At 38.3% G+C, this 12,896-nt stretch overlaps 1 protein-coding gene across 1 annotated transcript in view; it reads right to left on the bottom strand.

The window, feature by feature from the left end:
- The window catches only part of Ankrd31 (ankyrin repeat domain 31), a 139,494-nt gene that overhangs the window by 106,793 nt on the left and 19,805 nt on the right, over positions 1-12,896 (bottom strand). The window lies entirely within an intron of this gene.

The following is a 12,896-nucleotide window of genomic DNA, read 5'->3' as shown; positions in this document are numbered from 1 at the left end:
AAGGATTTATAACTAGTTTTTTGAGATGCCATCTCCTCTGTGATAGGTAATAGCTTAAATGAATTCTAGCTGTCTGGAGTTAAATGAGAATACCTCATGTGGGGCCAAGAGGAATTGGGGATCACTAGACCCTACTATGGGTAGAATTCACATCCCACGCTGATGCTTCAAATAGTTTCTTTCTCTTGGTTTCTTATTATAGACAAAATCTACACAGTTAACAAAAGTAGGAAGTAATTATCTGCTGAATCTCAATACATCCTTGCAGGCGACACAGGCTTACCAGGGAAGAAACTAAGCATAAATACACCTGCTAAACTTCACACCACCCCCAAAATCTTGAGGCTGACCCCCAGCCCCACTCCCTCACTCCTCAGGGAGAGGGATAGTGTAGGAAGTGGCTACTTCAGTTGTTTTGGTCTTCAGTGTTTTGCTCCATGTTAACATTTGATAATGAAAGTACAAAAATAAATAAGAGTAAACCTGGCTGCTGTCCTAAAAGAGCTACTCCACTGACTTCTTGGCATTTACATGTATCTGTGACTCCGGTCCTAGTGTACTGACACCGGCTTTTTCCATCACGGGCACCAGGCATCCAAGTGTAACAGTCATAAATGCAAGCAAAACACCCATACACAATGCATGCATGCATGCATACATACATACATGCATACATACATACATACATACATACATACTTACTTTAAGGGAAGATTAAAATGGCATTCTACTCTTTCACAGGATGACAAGTAGAAGTCAGCCAATATTTTTTTTATTTTTTTTTTTACTTTTACAACCATTATTTAATTTTACTATTCTTTTAGAAAATTTCATGTCAAGCAGCAATGACAAGTTCTACAACCCATACTTTAAGTCATTAAAAATATTAATAATAAGGCTGGACAGATGAGAACACTGGCTACTATTTAAGAGAACCCAAGTCTCAGCTCCTATATGGTGATGCACATCCTTCTGGAACTCCGGTCCCAGGGCATCTGATTCTGTCTTCTGGCTTCCATGAAAACTGCATGGATGTCATGAAAATGCAGACAAACATGCAGGCAAAACACCCATACACATAAAATTAAAAAACAGTCTTAGTACTAATGAATGAAACATATCTTTAATCATCAATGAAGGGAAGATATATTTTTCTTTGCTTAATTAAATAGTCAGATTTTTGAGAGATTTAAAAAATGAAAAATTCTTTATAATTCCTTTGTATAATAAAGAAAACTTTATAAATAGAAATAAAGAAAAAAAGAAAATTAAAAGGACACTTTTCCCTATATTGTCTTTAACAATTTGATCACAAAGAAAATTGACATTTTATAATACCAGCTGCCATTTTAAAAGCTTGATAAATTAATAAAAGAACATTATAGTAGTATTAGTACCTCATTGAAAAATAAATATTTCAAAGAAACAATATGGTCATAGGGGCTGGAGTGAAGGCTCTTTCAGTAAAATACTTGTTGCACAAACATGAGGACCAGAGTTCAATTCCCAGCACCCACATCAAAGCTGGCTGCAGACAGGAGGATCCCTGGGGCTTGCTTGCTAGATAGTCTGGACAAACTGGCAAGCGGTGAATGACCCAGTCTCAAAACATATGGTGAGCAGTTACTGATAAAGATGCCTGATCTCTATCTCTCACTTCACACATGTGAGAACATGTATATTCACACATATACATATCTAACACATGAAGACTTGAAAATGACTGCTTCTTTAACATTTAAACATCGATTACAAGTTGAAATTTCTTTAGATAATGAAAATTACAAGTTTAATAGGATTCATTTTTTTTACAACACCAAACCTTTTTTTTAACTTGGGGTGGGGCATGCATATTCATTCATATGTGTACACAAGTCTCTGAAGACGAGATTCGACACAGAGTATCAGTCCTTAGGAGCCATCTACCTTGTTTTATGATACCAGGAGCTAATTAAGTTGGCTACACTGGTTGACCAGTGAACCCAAAGATCCACCTCCTCAGCATGTGCCAAATCTAGCTTTAATTGTTTGCTTTCTATGTGTATGGGTGCTTTGCATGGATATATATCTGTATGCCACATACATCCCTGAAGTCTGCAGAGGCCAGAAGAGGTATTAGATCACCCTGTAACCAAAGTCACACACAGTTGTGAGCCACCATGTGGATATTAAGAACTCTGGAAGAACAGTAACTCTGGAAGAACACAGACATACCTCTCCCAAGTTTAGCTTCTTTACTGGGTTTTGGGGGGTCAAACTCAGGACAGCATACACACACACACACACACACACACACACACACACATACACACACACACACACACACACACAAAACCTTGCCCACTGAGCCCAGCAGTAGATGTCTTAGAAAGATGAAGCATACCCAACTACAAAGGCTGCACAATGTATCAGTTCTGTTAACAATAATGTTAGCATGAATCACTATTATTTATTTCTTTTATGTTGCTGGAAAGTGTTAATACTAAATAATATTTTAAACCCTCCACCAAGAGGGCACCAAACACTGAAGAAGGAAGTTCCTGTCTCTCCCTGAAAGTAGCACTGAAAGGCATCCTCAGTGCACAACCCACCCCCACCACATCCACCTTCTAGCAGCATTAGAGACTGTGATTAGAAAGTGTAAGTCTTACAGCTGAAGAGAAAGGTATCCTGGCAGTCAGGAGCCAAGGAATACCATAAAGTCACACTGTACAACAAACCTCACGTAAGAGATTTATTGGGAAAGACACAAGAGGGAGAGTGGCTGCCTCTGCTTATGACAGAACCAGCAAAGAACTGAGCAAGCTCTATATAGGGCTTCTAAGGTGAGGGCAGAGCTTTCCACAGAGGCCTGTGACTGGTAGGATTCTGTGGCTTCATCTTGTGGCTCAGGGATTAGTGGGTGTCATAGTAAGGGTTTCTATTGCTATGAACAGACACCATGATCATAGTAATTCTTATAAAGGAAAACATTTCATTGGGGCTGGCTTATATTTTCATAGGTTTAGTCCACAATCATCATGGCAGGGAAAAGGTGGTATGCAGGCTGACATGGTGCTGGAAAAAGAGCTAAGAGTTCTACATGTGGATCTACAGAAGCAGAAAGAAAATGCTTCAGCTTCTGAGATCTCAAAGCTCACACCCTAGTGGACACAGCACCTCTAACAAAGCCACACCTCCTAATAGTGACACTCCCTAAGATCATCCATCATGATCAAGTAGACTTCATCCCAGGGATGGGGGGATGCTTCAACATACAGAAATTCATCAATGTAATCCACTATATAAACAGACTCAAAGAAAAAAAACCACATGATCATCTCATTAGATACTGAGAAAGCATTGACAAAATTCAACACCACTTCAGGAATTCGAGGCCCATTCCTACTGAAACTGATAGAAGAGAAACTGGGAAGAACCTTGAACACATGGGCACAGGGAAAATTTCCTGAACACAACTCCAATAACTATGCTCTTAGATCAATAATTGACAAGTGGGACCTCATAAAACTGCAAAGCTTCTGTACAGCAAATGACAGTATCAATAGGACAAAACTGCAACCAACAGATGGGGAAAAGATCTGTACCAATCCTACATCTGATAGAGGGCTAATAACCAAAATATACAAAGAACTCAAGCAGGTAGACTCCAAAGAATCAAATACCCCTATTAAAAAATGGACTACAGAGCTAAACAGAGAATTCTCAGCTGAGGAATATCGAATGGCTCAGAAGCACCTAAAGAAATGTTCAACATCCTTAGTCATCAGGGAAATGCAAATCAAAACAACCCTGAGAGTTCACCTCACACCAGTGAGAATGGCTAAGATTAAAAACTCCGGCGACAGCAGATGCTGGCGAGGATGTGGAGAAAGAGGAACACTCCTCCATTGTTGTTGGGATTGCAAACTGGTACAACATCTCTGGAAATCAGTCTGGAGGTTCTTCAGAAAATTGGACATTGCACTACATGAGAACCCAGCTATGCCACTCATGGGCATATACCCAAAAGATGCTCCAACATATAACAAGGACACATGTCATACTATGCTCACAGCAGCCTTATTTATAACAGCACAAGAAGGACTAAACCATATATGATTCCACCAAACACACCTGCAAACTGTGATTGGGAAAACTTCAGATGTTTCATTTCCACAGTGACAGATAATATTGGGCAAAAATATTGTATTCCAAATTCTTTGTTCCACTCCACCAAGTAACTGCCATTTTTGCTAAAAGAGAGGGTCTGTATACATTGGTCTGAGACCTGAGATAGATACCTCTAGAAACATACCAGACTTCCCGATGCCTTATAAATTCATCATTTGCTTTTTCATGATATTAAAATATAAAAAGCCTGAGAAACAACATTAGAAGCTGTGGTGGTTTGAATAGTTTTAATACCATAGATTCATGTGTTTAATGTTTGCTAAAAAGGGAGTGGAACTAATAGGAGGTGTGACCTTATTGGTGAAGTGTGTCACTATGTAGGAGGGCTTTGAGGTCTCCTATGCTCAGACTCTGCCTAGTGTGGAATCCAGTCTCCTTCTGCTACCTGCAGATCATGATATAGAACTTAAGCTCCTCTATCACCAAGTCTGCCTGTACCCTTTCCATGCTTCCTGCCATGATGATAATAGACTGAACCTCTGAAATTGTAAGTCAGACCTAGGTAAATGTTTTCTTTTATAAGAGTTGCCTTGGTCATGGTGTCTCTTCCAGCAATACAACCCTAAGTCAGACATTAACTATGAAGATTACTGGACACTTAGTTGCTCTTTTCATTAACAGAAGAAGAAATATCATGCAAATCATGACTCACATGTTCCTATGATCAAATGTTAAGATAATGCCTAGGAATGACTAGCTTAGATTTCAGTTCTACAGCTTTAAACCTGTTATGCCACCACCCCAACCCCTTTACTCTGCAACATTTTGTTTTGAGCGAATTTACATGCTACCTCTCCGATCTCTGAATGTATTTTCAACTTGGTGCATACCAAACATAAAAGAAAAATATGAATTTGGGAAAATATGTATATGCCATAGAATCACAGTAATATTCTATGATCTACACACTGCTTTGATCATTTTGCTTAATAATTTAATGTTTTAGTGCCTGAGATTTATTTTTCTGCACATGTTTATCAGTGTTAGGAATATTTGTTGTATGATTTCTCCTTTACCTGTTATAGCCCAAATTTGCAAATTGCTATGAAATTGTTAGTAATGCTTACATGTGGTCCTCATTGGCACTGTGTATGCCAGAGGATGGAATAAAATAAAATAAAAATAGCAAAATAAAATGCATTTTAGACAGAAAAAAATAGCTAGTCAGAATCCAACTACATACCAAAGGCTGCACCTGATAACTAGAACCCAGTACATCACTTGCTCCAAAATAACAGACACAGTCCTAAAACCCCATGATACCCTCTGGACAGTTATAAGCAGAGAACAAAAAGAATGTTCTGCTCTGCATGTCTAGAAGAAAGATGCCACCTTGATCTGCAGCCAATGAGTCGTTTTCTGGATTGTACTTACAACAGTTTGCTTCTAAAGGATCTTTTTTGTAACATTATATTTTGTCCCAGAACATTATCTATTAAATTGTACTTGGTCAATGTGAGAAAAATTTCTCTTGCCATTATGCACTGACTTAAAAATATTAGTGCAAACTCATCCCTTCTATTAGCATATAATAATGATAAAGCAGGGTCATTTAAAACTTTTACTTTTAAAAACAGAAGAATCTGGACTGTGGAAAAGCCTCCTTAATTGGCTTTCAGTTATCTGTTACATTGAGAATTAAGTTTCATTTCTTTTTTTTTTCTCTCCTTTTTTTATTGGATATATTTCTTTATTTACATTTCAAATGTTATCCCCTTTCCTGGTCTCCTGCTCATAAGCCTTTATCCCTTTCTTTCCTCCTTCTACAGGGTGTTCCTCTCCATCCACACCCTTAACACATACCCCCAACACCTTCTGCACTGGGGGGTCCAACCTTGGCAGGGACCAGGCTTCTCCTTCCAGTGGAGCCTAACAAAGCCATCCTCTACTACATATGCAGTTGGAGCCATGGGTCTGTCCAGTCTTTGGGTAGTGGTTTAGTCTCTGAAGCTCTGTTGGCTATTTTACACTGTTGTTCTTATGGGGTTTAGCCCTTCAGCTCTTTTCAATCCTTTCTCTAATTCCCCCATTCTCAGTTTAGTGGTTTGATGCTATGCCACCTCTGTATTTGACATGCTCTGGTTGTGTCTCTCAAGAGGGATTATATCTAGTTCACGCCAGCATGCACTTTCACCTCATTAATCTTTCTAGTTTTGGTGGCTGTACATATATGGGCCACATGTGGGGCAGGCCCTCAATGGCCATTCCTTCAGGCTCTAAACTTTGCCTATATATACCCTCCTATGAATATTTTTGTTCCCCCTTTAAGGAAAGAGTGAAGCATCCCCACTTTGGTCATCCTTCTTGAGCTTCATGTGGTCTGTGCATCCTTGGGTAATTCAAGCATTTGGGCTAATAGCCACTTATCAATGAGTGCATAGCATGTGTGTTTTTCTGTGATGGGGTTACCTCACTCAGGATGATATTTTCCAGTTCCAAACATTTGCCTATGAATTTCATGAAGGCATTGTTTTTGATAGCTGAGTAATATTCCATTGTGTAGATGTACCACATTTTCTGTATTCATTACTCTGTTGAAGGGCATCTGGGTTCTTTCAGCTTCTGGCTATTAAAATAAGACTGCTATGAACATATTGAGCACCTGTCTTTGTTGTTATAAGTTGGAGCATCATTGGAGATGTACCCAGGACAGTTATAGCTGGGTCCCAGGTAGTGGAATGTCCAATTTTCTGAGGAACCTCAAAACTGATTTCCAGAGTGATTCTACCAGTTTGCAATCCCACCAACAATGGAGGAGTGTTCCTCTTTCTCCACATCCTCGCCAACATCTGCTGTCACCTGAGGTTTTTTTCTTCGCCATTCTGACTGGCATGAGGTGGAATCTCAGGGTTGTTTTGATTTGCATTTCTTTATGATGACTTGAACATTTTTTGAGCCATGATCAGCCATTCCTCAGCTGAGAATTTTTGTTCAGCTCTGTACCCCAATTTTTAATAGGGTTATTTGTCTTCTGGAATTAACTTCTTGGCTCTTTGTATATTTTGGAATATTAGTATCCTCTGTCAGATGTAGGATTGGCAAAAATCTTTTCCCAATCTGTTTAGTTGCCATTTCCTAGCTAATGTATCCTTTGCCTTACAGAAGCTTTTTGAAGTTTTTGAGATCCCATTTGTTGATCTTGATCTTAAGCATAAGCCATTGGTGTTTGTTCAGAAATTTCCCCCAGTGCCCATGGGGCCTAGACTTTTCCCCACTTTTTCATCTATTAGAGTGTTTTCTGGTTTTAATGTGGAGGTCCTTGATCCAAATGGACTTAAGCTTTGTAAAGGGTGATAAGAATGGTTCAATTTGCATTCTTCTACATGCTGACCTCCAGTTGAACCAGCACCATTTGTTGAAAATGCTACCATTTTTTCCACTGGATGGTTTTAGCTTCTTTATCAAAGATCAAGACCATAGATGTGTGGGTTTATTTCTGGAGTCTTCAATTCTATCTAATCCACTGATCTACTGCCTATCTCTGTACCATACAGTGATTTTTTTTTTTATTTTAATCACTATTGCTCTGTAATACTGCTTGAAGGTCAGGGATAGTGAGCCCCCCAAGTTCTTTTTATTGTTGAGGATAGTTTTTGCTATCCTGGGTTTTTTGTTATTCCCTAAAAATGAATTTGCAAATTGTTCTTTCTATCTCTACGAAGAGTTGAGTTGCAATTTTGATGGGATTGCATTGAATCTATAAATTGCTTTTGGCAAAATCCCATTTTTACAATATCAATCCTGCCAATCCATGAGCATGGGAGGTCTTTCCATCTTCTGAGATCTTCAATTTCTTTCTTCAGAAACTCATGAAGTTTTGTCATACAGATCTTTCACTTGCTTGGTTAGAGTCACACTGAAGTATTTTTATATTATTTTAGACTATTGTGAAGGATGTCATTTCACTAATTTCTTTCTCAGCCTGTTTATCCTTTGAGTAGAGAAAGGCTACTGATTTGAGTTAATTTTATACCCCAACACTTTTGCTGAAGTTGTTTATCAGGCTTAGTAGTTCTCTGGTGGATCTTTTGGGTCATTTAAGTATACTATCACATCATCTGCAAATAGTGATATTTGACTTTTTCCTTTCCAATTTGTATCCTTGAATCCTTTTTTTTTTGAATTGCTCTGGCTAGAACTTGAGTTCTATATTGAATAAGGCGAGGGAGAATGGGCAGCCTTGTTCAGTCCCCTGATTTTAGTAGGATTGCTTCAAGTTTTCCATTTAGTTTGATGTTGGTTCTGGTTTGGTGTATATTGCTTTTACAAGGTTTAGGTATGGGTCTTGAATTTTGATCTTTTCAAGACTTTTATCATGAAAGGGGTGTTGAATTTTTTGTCAAATGATTTCTCATTTAAATGAAATGCTCATGTGGTTTTTTATCTTTGAGTTTGTTTACATAGTGGAATACATTGATGGATTTTCATACTGAAACATCCTCCATCCCTGAATGAAGCCTGCTTGATCATGATGGATGATCTTTTGATGGTTCTTGGATTCTGTTTTTCAAAGAATTTGAGTATTTTTTGCATTGATATTCATAAGGAAAAATGGTCTGGAGTTCTCTTTCTTTGTTGAGTATTTGTGTGGTTTAGGTATAAGTGTAAATTATAGCTTCATAGAAGCAATGTGATAGTGCTCAATCGTTTCTATTTTGTGGAATACTTTGGACAGTGTTGGTATGAGGTCTTCTATGAAGGTCTAATAGAATTCTGTACTAAACCTATCTGGTGCTGGGCTCTTTTTTGGTTGGGAGATTTTAATAACTGCTTCTATTTCTTTAGGAGTTATGGGGTTGTTTAGATGGTTTATCTGTTCCTGATTTAACTTTGGTACCTGGTATTTGTCTAGAAAATTGTCCATTTCCTTCCAGATTTTCCAGTTTTGTTGAATATAGGCTTTTGTAGTAGGATCTGATGAATTTTAAATTCCTCAGATCCTCTTGTTATATCTCCCTTTTCATTTCTGATTTTGTTAATTTGATACACTCTCTGTGACCTCTGGTTAGTCTGGCTAAGGGTTTATCTGTCTTGTTGATTTTCTCAAAGAACCAGCTCCTGGTTTTTCTTCATTCTTTGTATAGTCCTTTTTCATTTCTACTTGGTTTATTTCAGCCCTGAGTTTGATTATTGCCTGCTGTCTACTTCTTTGGGTGTATTTGCTTCTTTTTTGTTCTAGAGCTTTTAGGTGTGCTGTCAGTTGTTCCTATATGCTCTTTCTCTTTCCTGTTTCTTTCTGTAGGTACTCAGAGCTAAGGAGTTTCCTCTTAGCACTGCTTTCATTGAGTCCCATAACTTTGTATGTTGTGCCTTCATTTTCATTAAATTCTAAAAAGTCTTTAATTTCTTTTATTTCTTCCTTGACCAATTATCATTGAGTAGAGTGTTGTTCAACTTCAATGTGTATGTGGGCTTACTGTTATTTTTGTTTTTATTGAAGACTAGCTTTACTCTGTGGTGATCTGATAGGGTGATGGACTTGTTTCAATCTTCTTCTATCTGTTGAGCCTGTTTTGTGACCAATTATGTTCAATTTGGAGAAGGCACTATGAAGGTGCTGAGAAGAAGGTATAATCTTTTGTTTTAGGATGAAATGTTCTATAAATATCTATTAAATTTAGACTTGGTTCATAACTTGTTAGTTTTTCTATGTCTGTTTAATTTCTGTTTCCATGACCTGTCCATTAATGAGAATGGGGTTGAAATCTCCTTATTATTGTGAGGTACAATGTACTTTGAGCTTTAGTAAAGGTTTCTTTTATGGATGTAGGTGCCTTGCATTTGGAGCATAGATATTTAGGATTGAGAGTTTATTTTAGTGGATTTTCCTTTGATGAATATAGTGTCCTTCATACTTTTCTTGATCCCTTTTGGTTAAAAAGTCAATTTTATTCGATATTAGAATGGCTAGTCAGCTTGTTTCTTTGGACCATTTGCTTTTAAAGTTGTTTTCCAACCTTTTTACTCTGGGGTAGTGTCTGTCTTTGACTCTCTGAGGTATTTCCTCTATGGAGCAAAATGCTGGAGTCCTCTTTATATCCAGTCTGTTAGTCTATGTCTTTTTATTGGGAATTGATTCCATTGATGTTGAGATATTAAGGAATAGTGATTGTTGCTTCCTGTTATTTTTGCTGTTGGGGTGGAATTATGTTTGTGTTTCTCTCTTCTTTTGGCTTCATTGCCAAAGAGATTACTTTCTTGCTTTTTCTAGGGTGTAGTTTCCCTCCTTGTTTTGGAGTTTTTCCATTTATTATCCTTTGTAGGGCTGGATTTGTAGAAAGATATTGTGTAAATTTGGTTTTGTTGTAGAATATCTTGGTTTCTCCATCTATGTTAATTGATAGGTTTGCTGAATATCGGTTGTCTCTGATGTCGGCTTGTCTTGCTGTTTCTGACAGTGGCCTGATCCTCCTGTAGGCCTGAGTATCAGCATGCCTGTAGACCTGTTTTCCTATTTTCTTTGAGCCATTTTTGGGAACAGAGTGCTCTGCTCTCAGGTTTGTAGGCATTCCTGGTGACTGTCTTTTAGCTCTTGGCACAGCAGGAATCAGAAGGGTACTGCCCCTGACTGCTCCTAGATTCCTGCACCCAGGGGCCACAGGTGGCACTAGGTGATTGATTCCCTCTTGGGTCAGGAATGTGGGCAGAGTGTAGTCTCCTCTGCTTTCTCACGAGTGTCTGCACTTCTGAGGGTCCAACTCTCTCCCCCATGGGAATTGGGTGCAGTTTGACCAGTTCAGTACAGTTCCAGGCACAGACCGGAACCACAGTTACCTGCTGCTGACTCCTCCTATACTCCTGTGTCCAGAGGCACTATCAGTTTCCTCTTGGGCCAGGGATGTGGCAAAGCTGGGCAGAAGTGGCACTCTGTCCTGCGGTCTCAGGATGGTCCACACTTCTGAATGTTCAGCTTTCTCCTCCCAAGTTTCATTTCTTATATGATTTTATGTGTCCCACTGGTGCTATGTAATTGGTCTTTCCCTTTGTTGGCATAATTCTTACTTTCTTCAAGGGTACCTGACTTACTCCATTTTCTTTTTTTTCTACTTATAGTGACAAAAATATATTACACTTTATGAACATACTTAATAAAGTGGGCTACAGTATAGTTCAATGCCTGGTCAGCATACATGAGGCTCTGAATTCAATCCCTAAATATGAAAAGGTGAAAAAGAAAACAGCGCACGCATTAACGGGTCCCTACTTTCAAGTCACAGAAAGTTTAGTGTCTTATTTTAATCACTCTTGGATTCAGACAACCACTTATACATTTTATGATTTTAAGTATTACGCAGTCTAGAAAATATTCTTCCATGCACTAAAATCTACTGTTTTTACCCCTATATTTAAGTTGTCATAGCATAGCTAGTAGAAGCAAGAACAGATTATGCTTTTATTTTTTCAGCACTGTCTGCAGACATCTTGAAAAAGTCCTTGCTTTTCATCCTTCAGATATGACTTGTTATCTTCACACTTTAAGAAATATCCGTGATCTTGTATTTAGAATTCATATAACATTTATACAGCATCCAATAAATGTTTATTAGAAACATGAAAAATAACATATATTAAAAGCTAGGCAGTAGAAGTACATGTTTGGGTAGGTAATACCAAAAATAGTAATATAAAGTGTAAGTTTATGAATGTTTTTTATCATGTCCTTGTACCTATTTCTTTTAACATGGGTATCATTTGTTGAGGGTTTGATGCTTATATGGGAATACACATGTCCACCGCAGGACCCTGACAACAGTTTGTTTTTTTGATGGGTCAATAAACAGCCAGCGAACAATGGCTGGGCAGAGTGAGAGAGATGGGACTTTTAGGATTCCTGGGCAAGAAATGCAGGGGAGGAGAAGAAGAGTTTCTGCCCTGAGAGGGGTGTAAGACAGAATATGCCATGAAGAGGAAGGAGGGTGAGACAGCTTAAATGTAGGTGCAAAGGGAAATCAGCCCCATATTGGGGTAGAGGAGTAGGTAGCTGCCCAGAATGAAACAGAGCAGCAAAGATAAAACATAGATTTAGAAAGTGTTACCTCGAGAATACCAGATGGGAGTATATGCTACCCAAGTAGAGGTTTGGAAGTACCCAACCAATGAGCTAGTCAAAAATATAAAGGGTGTGTGTGTGTGTATATGTGTGTGTGTGTGTGTGTGTGTGTGTGTGTGTGTGTGTGTGTTCATTCACGAATTCAGAGCTCTTGGGCAGATGCAGAGCTGTGCATGCACCTGCTAGAAGCACAGAACAGGTGAACAATTCACTACTACAATCATTGGCCACTATGCATATTTACTCTGCTGTCAAACACTAGGTAAAATATCACTAGTAAGATAACTCAATACTAAAGGGGAAAATGGCTAAATGAGTCTATCGTGAGAGTATAGATAAATTTCAATAAGGTCATGAAGAGACAGAGCAATTATCATTCTCCAATATAATTCCTCCAAATCAAAAGAGAAGAGTACACATTTATAACAGTAGATACAGGTTGCAATTACCCCGTTTCTCCAATAGGGAGTCTACACACAAAGGTCAGCAATGACTTGATTTCAAACTTAAACACTAGCCTAGCTATAAATCCATATTTAATCAGGTCTTCTACTCTTTTTTTCTTATTTATTCATTTATTTATCTTTACTTATTCCCTTTACACCCTGCTTACTGCCCCCTTCCCAGTTACTCCCTCCCACAATTCTTCCCTCCCTCCCCTTCTCCTCTGAAA

This window comes from Rattus rattus, chromosome 3 (genome assembly GCF_011064425.1).
Source record: "Rattus rattus isolate New Zealand chromosome 3, Rrattus_CSIRO_v1, whole genome shotgun sequence".
Taxonomy (NCBI): Eukaryota; Metazoa; Chordata; class Mammalia; order Rodentia; family Muridae; genus Rattus; species Rattus rattus.
This window is presented reverse-complemented; position numbering and strand designations above follow the sequence as displayed.